The sequence below is a fragment of the Patagioenas fasciata genome, chromosome 5, assembly GCF_037038585.1.
Source record: "Patagioenas fasciata isolate bPatFas1 chromosome 5, bPatFas1.hap1, whole genome shotgun sequence".
Taxonomy (NCBI): Eukaryota; Metazoa; Chordata; class Aves; order Columbiformes; family Columbidae; genus Patagioenas; species Patagioenas fasciata.
Window position 1 is genome coordinate 8,703,247 of NC_092524.1, and position 22,179 is coordinate 8,725,425.

Below are 22,179 nucleotides of genomic sequence, written 5' to 3' on the forward strand. Positions count from 1 at the left end.
AGAGGAAAGTTTGCAAATATGGGGCAAAAATAGCAATAAAAGAAATACTTTTCCTGCTCTTTAGGGTTTTTACATTTATGTACATGCAAACTTTTTCCCTTGTTATGAATTTCTGATGTCTCCCTAATTGCATAAAAGAGGCAGAATATTTTCTGCTCTAATCATTACAGGTACATCCTGATGAAGTCTATTAGGCAACAAATTTCAATAGTACTAATGTTCTCTCTCTCTTTAAATTTTACTGTTTGCTATGAATTGCAGATACTGTAAACTGAAATTTGCATTCAGAAGTTTGGTTCAGGAAAATCTCAGGTGATCATTCCCAAAATTTGAGATATCTTCTCCATAGGCTTTTTCAAATGACTGGATGAAAATGAATGTACTCAGTTTGGAAACACTTTTAATTGAGAAATGAGCTATCCACTGCATTAACACTGCTTAACTTTATATATTGATTTCTAATCTCAGTGCCATTGGTTGACTAATGTATACTAAGGTTACAAAATGTAAAACATTATTCATTTTTAATAACAAAAGCATTACTTCTCAGTGGCAAAAAGGACATAAAAGAATCACCTTTCATCCCGGTATTTAGAAGTTAAAATCTTTAAAGTAATAAATATGATTATCAAAGGTGAAAACTGTTTGACTTTTTTTGCATACGACATCTTAAATATTCATTCAGTGCCAGAAATGCTATCCAGCGGAATCATCAAAGGGAGCAGGGCTCATTAGGAGAACTCTCCTGACTTTGACGCATGCCTCCAACATGCTGAGGAACTTTCAGAGTAATGTGAAGGGATTTATCATCCTGGCTCCCAGAAATGTCAGTGCAAGCTGCACACTTAAATCACTGCAAACTGCTTTCAAATACCCCAGCGTATTTAGGGAAGTTTAATTGGGATGGAAATATGGTTATGGCAAATATTGGGATAACGCCTTCCCTCAATCACTTTGTGACGCTATTGTGTGACACGCTTATTTCTTTTTCCTGATATCAAACATCTTCAATGCCAGATATATCAAAAGGTGCCAGTAGGTGCCTCAATGCTAAGAGGAGGTATGCTGGCATTCTTAGCAGTCTCATGGATAGAATGCAGGTACCTATGTATGGAGACGCATTTAAAGAATTGCAGTCTGTTATTACTTCTGTTGTGTTTTGAGAAGTTCCCCTAAGGAAGCTGTGAAAGAAAGGCTTAGTTTGGATGAATTAGTCCAAACCATATTGTCCTTCTGAGATCCTTATCTGATCTTTACTATATTAGGGTTTGAGCACATAATTTGTTTCCATAATACACTTGTCAGGTAAGGGCTAGTAGTGTTGTCTGTATTTTAAAGAGAGAAATCAAGGAATAAAAATGATTAAAGTATTTTTTTGTTTTGGTTTTTTTTTTAAGGGAAAGTATTATTTATTCACAAATCCCTCAGTGGTGACTGATTAATTTGCCCAGACGCCCGAGTTTAACACTAACGAAACTAGCAGTAGAGACAGCTTACTCCGAATGGGAAAACTGATCTCCTCCTTCATGTTCTGCACTTCGATAGCTGCTCTTTGACTCACTGTGTCTGACTTGGAGAGGGAACCAAAGGAGAGACACAGGGTAGGCCCGACCTTCCAGAGCTGTAGCTGGGAGAAGCAGATAAAAGCAAATAGGAAGGTCACTATCCACTGAGTTGTAGGAGAAGGCAGGTTTCATAGGTACCTTTTTTAAAACTATTGCTGAAGCACCTTATGTACATGGTTTTTGTGTTCTGATTTCACTTCTAGCTTTTTTTTTTAATTTAAAAAAAAAAGTTATATTGCTCCAAACCAAAGCGCAAAGATTTGTTTTAGGTCAAATATTTCATTTGATACAAGTCAAGTTTTTATTTGTTAGCTTTCACGGCCCATGCCCGTGTGTTGTCTTAGGTTAACCTCACATGAGGACCAAGGCACATAAGGAACTGAACCATGAAAAATCAATTTTTGACAGATTTGTCTCACCAGTGCCTGGTGACAGGACAAGAGGCAACAGCCACAAACTGAAATGCAGGGAATTCTGTTTAAATGTAAGACCCCCCCCCCCTTTTTCTCCTGTGACTGTGGTCAGACATGGAAATAGGTTACCCAGAGAGGGTATGGAATCTTTTTCCTTGAATATGTTCAAAAGCCATCTGGACGTGGTTCTCAGCAAGTGGCTCTAGATTGCACTGCTTGAGCAGGCAGGATGGACCAGGTGACCTCCAAAGGTCCCTTCCGACCCCAAACGTCCTGTGATTCTATGAGTAAAGGTTCATAGACCCTGCGCTGAAGGTGCCACACATTTTAATGACAGAAAAAGTGATGTGAGGTTTGCTACTAGCAAGGCAGCTCATTAACTTTAGGACTGCTAAGGTAGTATCCATTTGTTGCTATAGGAACCCAAAGGTTTTACTGGGAATAAATGTGATAAATATACAGCATTAACAACACAAAGCTGCACATTTTTATGTATGTATAGATATCAAAATTGGTCTGCATTACTACAACCTCAAACCCTACTAAATTACATAATTTTTAATTAAAATAAATAGTCCTCTTTTTCTTTGCAAATCCTATTAAAGAGAGGGGTAGGTCAGAATAGTAATTGTCTGAAAATAATAGTTGAGAACAATCCACTATAAGAAGCTTTGAGGGGGACTCTCCCTTTTGAACGTCGTGTTAGAGTACTTTGATGTGGCAATTCTTGCATTTTGGATGTTCCATGAAAGGAAAATTCTTCCTGCTTGTGTCTATGAAACCAATTTTGCTTGTGCCCATGAAAAATTTCTCACCAATTTTCTCATGACTAGAAGTCTACTTGTAGATTTCTGGTTAAAATCACCTGAAACTGCAGCTGTGTTAAATCTATGCAACCACATTGTTAATTTGAGCTCTGCAAAATCATTGCTCTGAAAAGTGGTTGTTTACCTGCTGGATTCAGACTTCCAGTGTGTTTTTCTATTTTAAACAGATAACAAATTGAAAATTCTTTCAAGTGTCAGCAGTTTCCATGGAGTTAACTTTTCTCTGTTCCTGGGAAGATGATGGGATTCGCTTTCTAGAAGCCAAAGATAATGTAATCTTCTTCCTTTATTACAAGGCTGCTACCAGGTCTCTGTGGACCCTCAAAGTACAGCTCCTGGAGCTGGTGAAAACTCACCTTTAGCCCTAGATAGCTGCAGGATTTGTCTGAGTGATTTACTTCAAGAAATGGATATCTGTAGCAGCCCTTATGTCACATATTTGGTACAGATAATTTAAACGCATTTGGTAGCCTGCAGTAACTACTTGGGATGAACGTCATGAACATGCCCCATGAAATCACTGATGTTTCCAGACACAGGGAGGATTCTGGGGAGACTGACAGCGCCGGTCACAGCTCATCAGCTCAGAACTGCTTTCTGCAGCTGCATTCTTCCCAGGCACCTTTGAACACCCGGGGTGACAGAGAAAAGTTTCCAAGGAAACTGGGGATGCAAGTCCACACAGCTTTTGTGCGTTTTCTGCAAGCAGCTAATGAGAGCTGAGGTCTTGATATTGTTATAATAATCTCTGGCTTCTAATGCTGTTCCAGGCTGAGTGGCTGGACCCAGAGAAAATGTGCTTCAAGTTTCACCCCTGGCACTGCGACATCTCCTGCCCATATCGCACGTTGTAGGCCATAAGGGAACTATTAAATCATGCCTTAAGTGTAAAATTTGCAATTGTTTGTGTCTCTTGAAATCTGGACAACATGTGGCCAGCTGTTAATTCAGCCTGGAGCCTTCTGAATCCATTCAAAAAAAGAGTAAATACTGTTTTGCTTTGGTAGACAAATTTATTCTTGTGCACGTACAACCACCTGCTGCAGCTGTTTTGAGATTAGCAATAAAGTATATTCAGAATATCAGGTGGATTAGTCTTTGGTTATCATTTAGTGTTGTTTGCAACATAAAGTGTATGCACATAAGCAGGTGAAAATAATTTAAACTAAAGAAAGATATAGTTGTGGGGGTTTTTTTCACTGAACTTCAATTTGAAATATGCATACTATGCACTTATGCACTGCCTGTCATGCTGTCGAAAGAAAGGCTATTTCTCTAGACTAATTCAAGTGCCTATTAAAAAACTTTTTAATCTACCTCAGGTTTTCTGTGATACTGCTTATAACTGTACCAGTTATTGAATATAGCCAGCTGTGAAGATATGAGACTATTTTCTGTTCTCAGGGAGACTTAGTTTAGTTCCTTAGTATTGCAGCGATTATCAGGACTCAGATTCAGTCAGCAGATCAAACTAAAGGTCCTTTTATCCATAAGTAAAAAGAAATGAAGTAGCTCATGTAATTTTGAGGAAATTGCTGTGTTTTTTTTTTTTTAGTTGCTCAAGAATAGCGTAAAATAATTAGTCATTCTGAAATTTGCCTGTAAATCATCACATTGCAATCACATCAGGGTTTGACAAGAGGCAGCGCTGCAGAAAGTATTGAATGAAAAGATGGCAAATGTGAACAAAATTATGTTATCAGAGACACACATATATATAAGTAAAATTCTACATGTAGCAAGTCTTCTTATTGTTGCTTCTCATTTCATGCTTAGTGAAACGTTTCAGCTTGTTGAGGAAAAACTGCAGCCAACATTCATACCAGTGACATGCACATGTTCCGTGAAGGGACGTGCGCCTTGGAGTTTTTCTCCATGGCTTTATCTCTCATAGGGTCACCCAAGGAGCTCCATACAGATACAAAGCAAGACATTGCAGAAAACGTAAGTACACAATGGAAAAGAAAACACAAACAAAATACAGGCTGCTTTCTGCAAAGTATTTGTGCACATGTATGGTTGAAAAGTGTATTCTCTGTAGGATTGTTATAATTATCTTTCTAAAGGGTCTTTAGCTTTTGTGTGATAAACACTGCATCCATTTTTTAAACTGGCAGTAGTATTGTTCTGTGTTTGATATGCTGCTATACGTTATGAATGTTCCTAATCATCTCTTCAGGTGTAGTTTCAACTTGCTCTACTTCAGCTGTTAAAATGGGAGATCAAACAGAATTTTGAAGGCCAGGATCACTTTTTAAAAAACATCCTTGTCCACATGGCCTATTCAGATAATATAGTAATGACTGGTGGAGTGATAGATGTTTAAACTGTTAAGCGCAGCTAAAACAATATCTTTTGTTGAGAAAAAACATTATTCCTCTAAAACAGCCTTATTGTGAATTCTACAATGGAATATAATAGGAATTGGAGAAAAAACTATTAAGTCAATCCAGGCCATCATTCCACGGAGGCAGTATTGTTTGCTGCATTGAAGTTTTTAGCTCTAATTGGAGTTAGTTTTCAATTTCCCATACAACGGGGTTTCAGCTGCCTCCCTTGGGAGATTATTTCACAGTACAATAACTCTGCGGAGATGTTTTGCTGATATCTGGCCTAAATCTTCCCTCCTAATTTCATCCCATTGTTTGCTGTTATAGCCCCAGGTATCACACTAAACAATTCCCCTTCTTCCTAAGCAGTTATCTTGTCAAATATTTCTAGACAACTACGTTCACACTTTGTTCAGCTGTTGGTCGGTTTGTATCTAGTCTTAACATTTCTGTACAGATTTATGCTCAGTCCCCTTCAGCTTTCTGTGGTTGAGCTTCACATTTTTCTTTTTTCTTAATTTTTCTTTTTTTCTTTCTCTTTCCTCCCCTCTGCTCCCCCTTATTTATGAACAGCACATTTTTGACAGCAACTGAGCAATAGCATCATCTGGAATGCATTACAGAACCTCATAGACTGGTGCTCTCACACCACTCATGGAGCTCTCCAGAGGAGCACCAGCTTTATTTTTGTTGCCCTGCCACGTTGCCATTTAAATTGAACTACAGAAACACTCTTCTTGTTTGTTTTTCTCAGGCTTACTCCTTTCCAAATCTTTCTTGCAGTTCTGGATTTTTTTTCTTATTAGGAAATTCAGGAATTACACACAGTTAAATGAAGAAGTGTTTGTTGAATTTGTCCTTTTCAATTTTTCTGTTTTGCTGTAACATGGATGAATAAATTAACATTTGTCACTGTACTCTGTTCCTCAGTACTGCTAAAATATTGTTTAGGATTCTCACGTCAGTTGATACAGCAAATAAAAGTCTTGTTATGATGTGTCACTAGATAGATAGAATGAGTACTACTACATGGTAATGAAAACTACCTTGAAAATAACAGTGAGGCTGCTACTTTTTATCTTTCAAAAAAATTCCCCTCTAGAAAACCGTGCCTTTTGCAAGAACAGGAATACAATTGGGTCTGCAAATGGAATTTAGACTCTGATTTCGTATAAAATGACTCTTTAAGATTTTTTTTTTTTTGTGTGAGTCTTGCTATATATCTCCACTTGCTAGAGGCACTTGACAATGTAAGAATCTCAGCTTTTGTTTTTAAAAGAATTGTCCTTTCAAGCTTAATTGACTGCAGAGGAAAGATGAAAATATGACTCAGGAGTTTCCAAAAGCAGAAACAAAAGATAACATGAACCAGCCAAATTCTTTTACTAGAAGTGAAAGTAATCAAACAGGAGACACCCTTTTGTGCCCCAAACAGCTTCCAGTCACTTTGATTTCTGAGCCCCAGAGACTTATTTGCCAGGATTCATTCCTGGTCCTTACTCATGCTCCTCAGGGTCCTTCATTGTGTCTTCCTGTAATGTTAATTCTCAACAATATGTCTTCTCTTGAGTCAGAAGGAGGTAGGAAGCATCTAAAATGGTCACCACAATGGGACAACAACAATATTTTCAGAAGGTTTATGTCTCAGTGTATCATCCTATATCTGATTCTCTCCATCCACCCTGTCCCATGAAAGTGTCGTAACTATTTTCACTTGTTAACTCCATTCCCTTCCTGTACTTCACCTCTGGGATGAATCCTGCCCTACCATGACAATTTTATCTGGCACTGAGATTAGGTGAATAGCAAAATAATTTGGTAGGCTAGAAGAGTGTGTCTTTTCATATTGAATATATACTCTCTTTTTACAAGATGATTTATCCTGAGTAGTGAACTGAAACAAAATGTTTTGCCCATGTCATAAAGTTAGGTGCTAGACTACAGCATATAATGTTCCTATAATGTGCATGTTCCTTCACATACTATTGTGTATTTTGCATACAAATTGTAACTTGTATGCAGAGCCAACTAGATGACATATCTGTTGTATTAGGAAAAACCTGCATTGTATTTCTAGAGAAAAGTTCTTATGAATGTCTTGTGTTACGTATTGCAATTTTCTCAGCTGCTTTATGGATTTTCTGCAGTGGCAGCTTTTAAAGGACAGTACGGCATGATAGAGGTAAGTCTCTAAGGCTGCGATTACCAGATCGCTAAATACCAAGCAGCATAAACTATTCTTAGGGCTGTCAGCTTCCACTCCTGAAGCTATGGGGCTGTCAGCTGGAGACAGGAAAAAAGGCGTGTTGTTATGGGCATGATCCGTTTCAAAAGATGCAGGAAACCACACATCAAAAACTGTTTAAGGGGTGGCATATGAATTGAGATGCCAGCAATGTTGCTTATATAGCTTTGAAAGCTACTTCAGAAGTTTCAAGAAGAGTCATTGTGATCTGTAAGCTGTAGCAGGGGCCACAGAAATTAGTTTTATTGCCTTACGTTTGAACATAGCTGCTCAAAACCACCAACAGCTGCAACTTCAAGATGAAAAGAACGGGAGCTCATGGTGTTGTGCAGGCAGAGAGCAGGTACCTGAACTCCGAACAGAGACATGTCTGGTTACTGACTGGATAGAAGTGAAAAATAATGAGAGATTTTGATATCAAAACCTCTTTATGGTACTTTATTGTCTTGGATTAGTTATCATGATGTAAAATTCTGTATGCGTCAGGACCAAAATGGCTTTTATTCATGGTCGGCTGTCAAAATCAGCTGTGTACCCCATCAGGAAAGATTTCTTTTTACTAGTTAAAATCACACAGAAATGGTATTGAGATATTTTTTTATATAAAAACATAGCTGTTTGCTGCAAAGATACGGCTAAAAAGGCTACTTACTCTGGCTTTGGTAATATTTGGTGATGGAGTAGGATTAACGTATTGTGCAACCATGAATTGCAGTAGTCAAATATCTGCTTTATTTCAATGTAGGCAGGTTAGAGTAGGTTTATTGCTGAAAAGTTGACTTCCCCATCTATGTGTAGTAGCATATACTACAAATCTGTTGATTTCTATACTTTTCTTCTGTATCAAGGTGCTCTGTTATCATATAGGCTCAGCCTTACACAATTACATTGTTTGTTATTTATGCATGGTAAGAAGGATAACAGTATGAAATAGTTTTGATTAATATTTGTATCAATAAATCAGGCTTTCAGAGAGGTCATTTTGGATAGCAAGGTTTATTAATAGGAAAAAAAAATGGAATGGCTAAGGAAAACACACAAAAGCATCAATCTAAATCTTAGAAAATAAACACTTTATAAAAGATGAATAGTTCCAAGAAATATTTGGAACTAAAAAGTTAATTGACATCAAATTCAAAATGCTTATTTTTTATGGAGTCTTTTAATACTACATGTGCCAAATCAAGGATTACAACATCACGAAGTAATCCAGATTTGGGTTTCTATTGCTCTCAAGGTTTAACTGCAGACAGTAAAACATAGATACGAGCAAACATACTTCTACTTTTACAGAACAAGGCTGGCAACATTCCAACCTTTAACTTATTCTTGTGTTTTATAACACCACCATAGGATTTGAGAACCTGATCAGTCCTGGAAAAGGTGCTGTTCACATCCAGTGTGACTGCCCATCTGGTGCATTTTTCATACTTGTGCCTTAAGCAGGCAAATCTGTTTTAGTGTTGGGAGTACGGCTGATAGTTACATCAAAACTACACGTTAACTCTCTTTTTTTTTTTCTTTTCCTGTTGTTGTAAAGTTACTCCTACATTGTTGAGATCACCAGGAGTACTTTGGTGTCTTTGGAAAAAATGCATGAGGAGTCATGAAGACTGTAATTTTTATTGGCACCTGTAGAAGGTCATATAGGTGTAGTGACGAAACAGGTCTTCTGATGAAAACAGATAGTTATATGAATGTGATGACGGCAGTTACTTGTACAGATGGGTAAAGCAGGAAAACAAAGCCACAAAATAAAGAAATTAAGCTGTAAATACTGAGGGTGCTATGTATGAAACTTAATGAATATTCATATAGCAACTAAAGCAACTGCTGCCATAGAGAACTAAGCCTTTTGCAAATAACAATTAAAAGTGAAGCTGTAAAATGGGTGTTAATTTGTACATAGTATCAAGAGTTAAGAAATCTGGATAAACAAAGGCTTTCTTCTTATGCAGAAAAAGTCTCCACTGGGAATCAGATTGCAAAATAAATTAAAAAAAAGATCTGAATCACTTTACAATTTCTAAACAGGTTGCAGAGGCCCAGTCACTCAAGTGCAAAGGTAAACAGTCCTAAATGTTATTTATACAGAAATCAGCAGTGAGAACACACTGCTACAGGCACTGCTCATTCACTGAATTCAGCTGCAATGGAAGCAGCACATAGAAAGGGAAATTCAGTTTCCTTCCTTCCTTCCTTCCTTCCTTCCTTCCTTCCTTCCTTCCTTCCTTCCTTCCTTCCTTCCGCCCTCCCTTCCAATTTATAAGTATATAATATATATATAAAATTATATATATATAAATATAAATACATATTTTATATATATTTTAAATTAAAAATACGTCTACGTTTTAGATATATTCCCAAGTGGGTATTTTTGTACTAATACTGATGTATAAATTACAACTATTAATGTATAGTGCATAGTTTGTGCTGTTGCCATTGGAGGCTGAATATGTTTTGAATCAAGAAGAGCTTAACAACTAGTACACGTATGTGATGCGCTGTAGTGCTTTGTGTATTGAGATTTGAAAGTATTTTCTGATGATGCATGTCCAAAGTTTTTTGAGTCAAATAATTTATGGCTTCTTTTATGGCTGTCCTGGTTTTGTTAAAAAACAAGTTTCTCTTTTAGCGAATTTTGCCTGTCAGCTAAAGCCTTCATATTAGCTGCATTTTCCTGGAGAACCAGATACATGTGTTGGTAAACATAGCAATGGAATGCAGACTTATTGATAAGCACGGATGGACATCTCGCGAGAGGGGCAATGAGAAACCAGTGACCAAGAAACTGACCAACTGTGTATAACATTCCATTCATGTGAATACTTCATATACAAGTGGGAGATCACGAGGATCTTGTCCCTCTTTTCCCTTCTGCTTATGGCCGACATTAGGAGAGGACCTTGCCAGTTGTCCCTGCGAACTGAGGCCCAGTGAGAGACTGAATCCAGCTCCGGCTGGCTGCAGAGTCCAATCCAGGACTTTGGGTGCTGGCTCTGCAGTTGCTGAGACTTTCAAGATTGGTTTTGTATATTTTGTGTTATTTTCTCTATTCTTATTAGTAGCATTAGTAAAACATCTTTAATTTTTCCAGCTCTCTTCTCTCTGTCCTTCTTTCCCTTCCGATCGCCTGTCCTGAGTGGGAAGGGGGGAGAGGGAGGGCCAATAGGGGGAAGTGGGGGAGCGGAGGTTAACAATGCATCTGTCAGGGTTTTATTGTCACCCCACAATCTTAACTCTTGACAATGGCCTATGCATGTATGACTGCTATCAGTTCATACAGGTTGAGGACGTGGACCATATTTAGAGCTACATAGATATGTTAACAGTTGAATTGGCATTTAATATGGTCCTATACAGGCATTTAAGTAAAAATTATGTGCCTGACTTCAACTACAATTCAATAGACTTCCCAGATTTTGATGAATTCATTCCTTTTAAAACACCCTCTATCTAAATATGCCCATAAGTACTTTTAAGAAGTCATACTCATGACAGTGACTATTGTTTAATTATGGAGCTGATATGGAAAATTAAGATAAAGCACAATGTAACATATCACATTATGAAAATACACTTTTAAGTTGACAGTTGTAGATGAAACGTCATTTGGAGCAAGACTAAATCCTAAAAGATAAGATTGACCCCAAAGGACACTTGGTGTCCTATGTCAAACCATTGCCAAAGGAGGGAGATTAGAGTGTAAGAAAGGCAGCAAGTGTAAGGGCTGTGTTCTGTTTTGTTTTGAATAATTACCATCTAATTATCACTTTAGTGGCCTCATCTGAATCATCATGCTTAACAGTCACTGAGGGACAAGATTTCTTTTCCATGAATTTTCTAATCCCTTTTTGAGCCCATTTCAACAATATCATTTTAGTAGTATGGCTGTCTCCCACTGATTTCCATATGCATACAGTCTGCGAGCAATGCAGTGTGCCCAGCAGTGTCTGGTACTGGTATTTCAAGTATCTGCATGTGTTTGTTTTTATATTTTTCCTTTGTTTTCCACTGGCAATTTTTTGTGCGTAAATGAGTCAAACCATTAATGATTCTAAACCACTGAGGAATCAGTATATTCATGGCATTTCAGTGATTCACTAGAATGTAGATGTGTCACAAGGGAAGAAAAAAAATCATGTCATCTTTGAAAAAACATCTGTACAAACAGATATTAATTTTATCATCTTCCCTTCATTTTTTCCCGCCAAAATGGGGGCATTTCTCTCACCCCTCTGAATTTGGTCTAATTATCTGTTAACAATTAAATAGGTGGTTCAATACAAGTGTCCTTATATGCTGCAAACTGCTGTTTTTTAGCAGCATGGAATCGTAATAACAAAGTTTGACAACAAAATATAAATATTCTAAGAAACTATTTGTCCATGAGAAATGAAGTTTTGAGGCAACCGAAACTTATCATTGAAACTAAGTTTTGCAGTAACATTGCCAAAAAAAGTGAAAAGATAAAACTGAAACAGTTCTGAGCAATTTTTTTTTAACATTTGCAGAATGTGTTACTTGATACATAGATACCAGTTGCAAAATGGAGAAGAAAGATATAGTATCATCATATCTTACCTTGGGGAAAGTTGCCTGATACAAGAGATCCAGTTTTGTACCTGCTACCCACACAGGCAGGGACTCAGAGTAGCATTTATCTTCCCAGCTTGAGTTGAAATTTTTGGAACTGTTGTCAGGTTATGAACCAGTTTTAACTATATCTTGTGGCATTAAATCAGCATAAAACATGCACATTATGTGTTATTTTAGTTTGGTCCATTAGTAGTCATACTACTTTAGTTCCTAGATGAAAGAATTTTTGACAACTGATATCTTATTATCTTGTCTTCACCAATGAATTTTAAAGAAATAAAAAGGCAGTGAATATTCTAAACTGAAACACATATGCCAAGAGAGCTAGAAATTTTCATGTTCAGTCAAAAACTGTCTCTATTTCTAGTGGTTCCTGATTAATTGGAATGCAAGTCCCTAATTAGCTAGGTACTACAGATGGGGTGATTACAGCAATATCCTTCCTAAAATCTGAAATTAAGATTTCAGACATGTTTGGCAATTTTTGTTGTAAAAGTTATTATTGTGCTTTTCTTAAATTTAAAGATTGTAGAAAAAAAGGATATGCAAACCCAGATTTTTCTTAAAATGATAAATTGACTCATTGCACTAAAGTTAAATGCAGTATTCGTTCTCTGGAGACACTGAATAGACCTTGAGATTTCATTTTCTGGCCTATGCAGAAATTTGGGCATTTTGGCAATTCTTTAAATAAGTCACGCAGAATCACAGAATGTCAGGGATAGGAAAGGACCTCAAAAGATCATCCAGTCCAATCCCCCTGCCAGGTCAGGAACACTTAGATGAGGTTCAAAGTAAGCTTCAAGTCTTACTTACTAAGCCCCGTAAGGAATGGCATCTCCAGGAACAGTATGTTTTCCAGCTTTATTTCTAGCTATTTTAATATAAGTACTCCTGGAGTAGTGGCTTATGTAAAATTTAATTGATTGTCCTTGATTAAAATGACATGAAATATCAACACTATTCAGTCATTTCTATGTAAATATAAAAAGCTGTAAAGTTTTGGAATACCTGTAAAATTATTTATTTGAATCGTAAAAGTGACAATTTAAAAAATCCTTCTGTTAGCCCAGAGCTTAATCCAAGTTCCTCAAAAAAATCTCTAAATATTTGCAAGGCATGTCACAAACATGGTTGAACATTAAATTGAGTTTAAACCCGTTAATGGGTATGGAGCTATCCTAGTGAAATGATTTGCTTTAAATCCAAATTTGTGAAAACCGTGCTGTGTTTTAAAGCTACCTGTATAAATTGAAGATGGGGGGGTAATGTTTTGACTGACACCTTGAAATGGAAGTCACACTTACGCTGCCTTTGTGACATGATTTTATGACAATTTGTGTTATAGGCTTCAACCCAGCAATGATACAAAAGCCCTCCTTTCATCTTATCCAGATGAAGAGTAAAATTGCCTGGATGTATTTAAATGAAAAAGAATGAAATTGCCTCAAGAAAGTTAATTTAAGATAGGAGTAAAATGTTTGGGTTGAATTTGCTCTGTGCTGTCAGTATGGTTGAGGTACTGTAGAGACATGAAGTAAGAAATTCAATATTTCAAGAACTAATATCATAAGGAAAACAAAGCAGACATGGAAATAATCTTTCCATCAGAAATTTTATTTGCTGAGATGTATCAGCCTTATGCAGACACAGGAAAAGATTGCTCTTGTTAAAATAAGATGATGTTTATAAAGCACTTACTGGACACAACAGAACATATCTGACAACTTTCAGGAAGAATATAAATGTGAAAAGAGATGTTCAGATAGGCATATATTCACGGATAGGATGCTGCCCCTTTTCACTGTGAAGCCAAGACATGTTTAACTCAGGTTTGTAGAAAGCACAGCTAAAGCACTAATAAATTATTACTTAAAATGGGATGGAAATTAATTGACAGAGTGGAAGTGAAAAATGCAGACAGAAAAAATAATCAGTGTGTTATTACTTCCCAGAGTAATTTCAGGACACCTGAAAATGGGTAGGAGTGATGTTGTTTATCGTGCCCATTCAGGAAAATACGTGAAGTATTGCTCTGCTTCTCGCAGCTGGCTCTTTTGTGCCACTTATAGGCATTGAGGTAAGTACATTGAACAAATGAAAACAAGAACAGTGATTCTTTCCTTTATACAAATAGCACCGTGTGATGTACCATTGGACAACATGAGTTAATACAGAGTGCAGCTCAAAGTGAGCCTTGGAGTAGGTAGAAATGACTGATCGTGCTCTGCTCCTGGGTGCAAACAGAGGCACTTGCTCAGGTAACATTGCAGATGCCACAGTTGGCTGTGGCACTCAACAGCTAAACCTGCTCATGAGAGAGAACAAGAGAGACTGGGACAGGGATGGGACAAAGAGCTCTAGCTGTAGGAGCTGGGTGGCTGTTCTGACAGTTCACATGACTCCTGGGTACATGTTTTATGTATGTCGTAGTTATAAATAGCACAAGAACTTCACAGGGACACAGCATGGCCATGCCGTGGTGAGGAACTTGATTTGAAAAGCCCTGGAGCGTGCCAAGTGCAGGAGTACTGAGGGAACTGTTGTTCTGTAGTTGGATGTTATTCAGTTGTGTTCATTGCGGAAAAAAACATTTCAGACTTAGTAGACAACATCTATTTTTTCAGCATGTTTTTTATTTTAAAGGGAAAAATGTGTAAAGTTCAAGTTCACATCTTGTCTGTTTTGCCCGCTTTGCAGATCCAGTTATATCAGAGTGATGGGAACTAATGGCAAAGTATCTGTTGCCAGATGTAGTCCATGCAATATTTCAGTTCTGTAACATTCTGTAGGATGTAACTGTTCTTTTTAAAGACTTGGATAATGTGAAAATCTTGTCCACCTTGCTGAGATAAATTTTGAAACAGGATCTCTGACTATATCTTCTCTCACCTCTTTTTTGATGTCTACTGTGCAGTATCTGTGTCTGAAATCTATTTCTGAGCTGCTTGCCTCAAGCTCCCCTTGAAGATAATGAAAAGAAAAAACATTCTTACAGTACAGCTAATTTAACTGCTTATTTCTTTCTGCTGCCTATAAGTGGAACTTTACATGACTAGCTGAGATTTAGATTTTTTTCTTAAATGCATTTCCCCTCCCCCCCCAGTTTTGGAGAGAAAATTTTAGCCTTATGTAATGTTAACATGTATTAATCCATCTCTTTGATACTCTTCCTATCAGCTGCATTATTCGTACAGTGGATGAGTTTTTTTTCTGAGAATTCTATCACCACTGAATAAGATATGTGATTATTTCCTGTTGGTATTTAATATTTACACTTTTGTACCAATTAGTCAAAAAAATAGACCATTCTGTACTGATAGTATCTTTTTGTTCATATCTTGATGTAAGTGGTACATAAAATTAGGCACCATAAATGCCTTGTATTTTGTAACTGGACTGCTAAACAAAAATATGAAGCTCTTTAATAGGTCCTTATCTATCATGTTGCGATATATGAAACTTAAACATTGCTCCATTAAGACCTGTGCTCAACAAGATGTCGAGTGACATAAAGCTGGTTCTTCTGCCAGGGAGGGAAAACAAACTGATTGATATGTAGCTTTCATCTAATATGTGCAATGTACAACTCTTAGCCACATAGTTTGATAATGATTTATGATATAAAGAATATATACTGAAGGCAGCTTAGAAGGGACTTCTGCTGAGCCAACATCTGCTTTTTAAAAATAAATGTGGAACATAGTTTATTGTTAGTGTGTGTCAAAGTACTGACAGTGTAGTAGAGTTATTCTGTTTATATGGATTACAATCCAAACCCGATGCTAACTGAATTTGGTTTGGCAATTTAATGGCAAATGGAGAATATGATTAATTACATTCCTTTCTAAGGAGCAAGTAGCTCAGAGCAGAGGCCTTGAACAATTTAATGGTAACTTTCAACAACAGAAGTAAGAAAGGGTAGCTGCAGGAACTTTCCATGACATGTCAACCGCACGGTGAGCTACAGATGCAATTTCAAAAATGCTGGAGCACAAAGGGTGACAGTGGAACGCAGGTGTGGAGAGTGTTTCAAAGCAGAGGATTATGTGAGCAATGAATACTAAAGATGCAAGACATTTATTCTAAGCAAACACATGAAAAGAGTGTTGTTTATTTATTTTTTTTTCCAGGGTCTTTTATCAGAAAGTTTGAATTTACAGCTTCTCATAGTGATAATCTAGCATGTATGTCATTTGGCATTTTCAAAACACTTTCTCAGGATGACATATCATTAGGACTTAAGTTTACTAATTCTTAATTACACATGTGAATGAAAATTTGATTTCTATATAAAATTTTCTGAAGTCCTATGGATATGGAATTATCTGCATAAATATAGCATGTAGAATTTTCTTTGAAACTAATGTGTTTGTAATTCTAGTGATGTCTTGCATTTCCCAAAGGATCTTGGGCTGTAATTTACTGGTTCCAGACCTTTGTCTTTTTTGACTATAGGAATTTGTCTTATGGAGACCTTCACATGCTTGCCTCTATACATCACTGTGCATGAAATATTCAGAATAAGAGTGGCATCCGTTCAGGACCTTTCTTCTTCTGAGTTTCATCCTCTGCGTTCCTTACTCTGGTAAGTCAAGGCTGGCAGGATTCTCACAACCTCTGTAACAAAAGGTTAAGAATTTTTTTTAACTCCTTGGTGCAATCATGGCTGAATCATGGATCAATTACCTTGAACAGCTACTTGTTTGTCATTGATTCTAGAAACAAGATTTCCCATATTTTCCATAGTTTCATATTTTTCCATATTCATAGTTTTCCATATTTTCATGATTTAGTCCTATATCATATGCCTATTAGTTATTTTGTGTTTGGGACTGCCATAGGCCAGTTCTCTTTAGCCTTATTTAACTCATTGGTTCATAGTACATGGCCATCAAAAATTGCAGACCTATAAACTGGATTGAAAAAGGGCTTCTTAGACCAGGTCAAAAGTGAAATAAAAACTTTTGGGTGGGTATAACATGATGATAATGTTCCAGAAAATGAAAAACGTTATAAATCTATTACTGCTATTTATAAGTTTTCAATTAGAGGTTGGAGCTTTCTAAAAGAGCCGCGTAGTTCAACCCAGGTGATTGGGTGTGGCAGTACTCATGGATGTAAGGTAGAAAATTTCTTCACTATGTAAATTACTGTGTGATATTTTATTGCCTGAATCACTGAGTTAGCCAGGCATAGATTGATGGTATTACCTTTTCCTAAAAATTGTCACACCCATATTAGTCCCTGCTGCTTCTGCCTCCCTGTAGTTTAGATCTGAATGTCTGTGCACTCTTTGAAGTCTTCCCTGTTTCAGTGGTAGCTTACATGCCAAAGGTATACATTCAAAATTTGGGTTGCAGGATTGCCAGAGTTGCCAGAAGAAGAGATTTTTCTAGACTCTTTTTGTTCTGGCATGTATACACTGAATTAGCATTGCAGCAAACGTACGTAAATATGTGTGAGGCTATATCTACCCCTGAAAAAATCTGGTGAGTTAGGGCTACTGGTTTTAGCAAGTTCAGGGAAAGTTCCATTTGGGAGCTCATATGCTGGTCACTTTCCACAGGAACTGTAGTCCAGGGAGCAAAATATTCTGCAAGACATCCATGTTTCCAGGTAAGGTAGGTGCCTATGGAGAAAGAGGACAATTGTGTCCATTTGGGCACCTCTCAGAGGAAATTAATTCCTGGGAAATGGAAGGCACTGACTGGAGCTGCTTGTTGCTCATAGGGTGCTTGTCCTGGCTGGATGCAAGGACCCAGTGACGGGGATACAGTGGGCAGGTGACAGTCAGGAGTAAAACTTTCTCATTCTTGCTCTTTATTCCCTGGCCTCTCTGAACTTTCTCTGTTCAAATAATTTCTCTGCATTTTTATTCTAACCAAACCTGTCTCTTCTGCATTTGAAGTTTTGTTGGGTGCCTTGCTATGTGGAAAAGCTCTATGTAGATCCTCACAAAGCTGGATGAAGTGGGGTCCTGTGAGAACGTATTTTAAAGATAATCCTTGATTTTTATATTCACAGCTCTGAGATATAGTGAAGCTAGATTTCTTCCCAAAGTGATCACAGTGTAAACTGGAACACTGAGAAACTCAAGCGGGCCGAAGCCCGTGGAGCTTCTGGATGCTTTGAACACAGTATTAAGTGTGGGAATTGATAGAGATGACTCAGAAGAGACTTCAGTTTTAACTTTTAAATGAATGAAAGGCATCTGCAAAAGAAAGTGAATAATAGTTATCACAATCGTAACGACAAGAAAAGAAGCAAGTATCTTTAAACTGTTATGAAAACAATTTAGAAAGTTTAGAAGTCTAATTTGCCTTAAGTGCAATAGTTTAACATCTACATTTATTTTTTTAAATTGTCCTATTAATAAAAAAAGAAATGGAAACTGTTGCAAGTGTGCATATCTTCTGAAATGTGATTTAGAATATTTCCAGGCTTTAAAGAGTGGAGTTTTACTTTAATCTGTTTGTGAATTGACAACAGGAAATAGTTGGTGTTTTATACTATTTCATCTTTTGGGTATTTCTGTCAAAGCTACAGGTCTGTTTAGTTCAGTTTTTCTAAAATTGTTTTTTAAAGGTGACTATAGATTCTTAAACATATTGGATTACTATGTATACACTATTTGTGGTCAGTTTTGTATTTCTTTAAGTATCAACTACCCTTGATAATTCTGTTTCCTCTCTTCTACAGGTCTGTGTGGACTGGGAGAGTGATGAATGGCTAGTCCTCCTCTCTAATCCATGAACAGCTATATTTCATATTTAAATTGCATATGCGGTAATAACATTGTGAAAGATTAACAGATTTCAATACTGGGTTTAAAAGACTGTATATCAATTCCTGAAGCAATAATATCTATAAGTTATATTTAGTAGTACAGCAGAATTCCATATCTATGACTTTGACAGGGACAACACTAGTAGCATCCATTGTACGTTACTAGCTATGAACCAGCTGGATACCTTTGCTTTGTGATTTACTTATGGTTTTGTGCTTAAATCTATTTTATGAAGCTACTTAGTAGAAAGCAGAGACATTTCATCTCAGATAATAGCAAACTAGAGTCAAAGAGCATGCAAGAGCAAACAGAATGTTGTATTTCTACTTCTCACTTATTAGAATGAAGAGATTCTTCACTATCGTGCATTATGTTTTTCTTTTGTGAAGAGTCTACATTTCTCCTGAGGTGAATTAAATATATCTGCTGAGAAGGAACATCTGATTGCAATGAAAATAATAACGATCTTCCAACATTAATAACCTTTTTTTTAAAAAAAAAGAAAAAAAATTAGCTACATTTAGTGTTCCAGAACAGGAAGTCAAATAACATAACCAGGTTCAACAAACAGTACAGAAGGCATAATGTTTATTATTAGTGTCACATCACCATATGACAGTGACAGGTGGTGATCCACAAATGCCATCACAGTCATCAGAAACAATGTGGGGAAAATGAAAACCTTCAAATAGTGCAATTTTGTATCAGTATAAACCAATTCAGACCTGTTATTTTTAGATAACTGTAAGATAAATTTCAAAGTTAAAATCTATGGTGTCTGAAAACATGCTTTTTGGATTATTTGCTATGTAGGTTGCTGCACCCTGTATTTATATTGATTTGCAAGAGCACTGGTGCTGTGAGAAGACCCAGCAGTCATGTATTCTAGAGTTTCCTAAAATAACCCTGTGTCCTAATTTTTCAAGAGATGGGAAGGAAGAAATTTATATAAGAGTGTCCCAATTGTAGATTACAAAATTATGCTTTGAATAGAACTCTGTTTCAGAATTTCCCACTAATTTGACTATTTTGCTAAACTATAATTAACTATTTCACTTAATTTCATTTTCAATATAAAAAAGGCCTGTTGACTTTATCTTTTGATTTATGAAAATATACATTCATTTTGTTTAGTTCTAAAATGTCGTGATTGTAGTGATAATAGACACAAAGAAAAATTTTAAACTCCTCTTTATCGCACATGTACAAAATCGAGTAGGTAGAATTTTCCAGTTCTAAACCAATAAGAAGGAAAGGTTTCTCGATCTGTATGTTAGTCATTTTATGTTAGCAATATGCTTCTCTTTCTGGGATGTTTAAAATGGGAAGATAGCCAATATCAATTTTGCCCACTTCCCTTCATTTTTTTTTTTTTAATTTGAGTCATGCTAGTGGTACTTTAAAGAACATAAAATAGAGATAGAATTAAGGAAATGCTTTTATCCACTTATGGTGGGTGTGAATATGTTGGGAAAAGAAGCGAGAACAGAAGGTGCTGTGCCACCCTCTCATCTGTTTCGGTCACTGTGGTGCACCCTTCTGTGACACTTAGTGCTCAGTTCTGTCACTTTGCTGGAGGTTGCATTAAATCCTGAGCTGAAAAAAGATAGCGCCTGAAGTACTGTGTAAAGGTCACACAATTTGTGATTGTGAATAACTGTATAGCTCTTGATTACTCGTGAAGATACTGGCATAACCTGGAAACTGGTGATCTTATAAGAAGCTATAATTTAGAAATTCAGGCATCAAAATAAATCTATATAAGTAATCACAGATCGCAGAGAACTACCTGAAAACAAACCAATGTCTGAAAACAAATTGTCTTTTCTAGATGGCAAATACTTACAGATGTGAATATTTCTGCAGCTTGTGGTGTTCATTCATAAAACCCTATAAGCTGAAATGTGCTGAAATTTTAGGCTTGGCGAATGCTTGAATAGTGTAAACAGACTAATTTACTTGTCTTTTTTTTTTTTTAATATGCAATAATATCTTACAACAAAAACTGTTGAATGTGTTTGATATAATTTATATCTTTTTTTTTTTTTAATGAAATGAGTTTTAAATCTATACCCTCCTTGGTTTATAAATACAACTTCCCTGTTGTGAATTAATGTTATGTAAATTAATGCATAGTTGAAATGAAAGTATAAAGGTAATGCAGACTGAATTGCACTGTCTGTGTGTATTTACTTGTATTAATATAAGACTTTTGTAGGAAGATTAAACTGGAATACAAAAAAAGTTGGATATTATTAAAATGAGTTATCTTTTTCACTAAAAAGGATTGATCAGCCATGTCATATCTGAACAGCCTGAACTGAATTCGCCATATAATTTACCAGACAAATTCTGGATGTCATTCTGAGACTAACTGTACTGTTTAAAAAGCATTCTCAGTGTTTTACTTAGAGGATGTGAAGTAATAAACATTTAGTTCCTAGAGTGAATCCTTAAAGCATATATTTTAAGCATTTGCTGTTCTGAATCAGCTTGAGGGAACCCAGATTTTTTTCTTTTTGTGCTTTTTCCCCCCCCCTGTTTTGAGTTCTTACTGTATCTATCCTTAAGCATACATCTGTATTTTCCTCCTTCATATTTAGAGGTGATTTTGTGTCTGACTTTCAAGGTTTTTAACTCTAGTAACACCTTCCATTCACTGATGCTGTTGACAAGTAGATTATGACAACCAGTTTGATTTGCTCTTAAAATGGATCTCAACTAAGGTGCATGAGTTTATCCTCAATCTGGAATTTTATTGTAGCAGATCAGCTTTGTTCACTTTGTCTCATCAGTGGCTGTGTGGTCTGGTAATGCTGCTGACACTAGGTAAGCAAACGTTCATTCTGTTCAAACCAGTCATAAATTCCCTCTTTGAAAACATCCTTGTCTGATGCACAAACAAGTAATTGGTTCTGAAATAAAAGCTTTATAGAAAGAGCACTAAGCATAGAATGGACGATCTGTTTTTAGGAGAACAAAGCTTGCAAATACAGTATTGTCATTAGTTTTGAAGTCAGACAGGAATATTGTTTACCTGCTCTATGCACGATGATATTTGTTAGAACAGGAACACTTTTGCTTATGCCGTGTTATTTTGTCAATATCAGCAAGCAAAGAACAGATTCTCAATCACTTCAAGAAGTTGTACTGCATTTCATGATTATCGTATTACTTGCAGTGAGTGTTGGTTTTGTAGAGCCACAAGCACATGCAGTGAGGCACAAATGTGATTTTTGTGTGACTGAGTGTACCAGTGTGTGCATGTGCCACAGTTTTCACTTCCACCTACTAGGGCTCACCTACTGGAATAGCTCCACTAACCTCTCTAGAAAAGAAAATATCTCTCATTTTGCTTTTGAAAGTCTTTTGCAATCTTGTCCAGATGTGTAGGTGTGTGTTTTGCC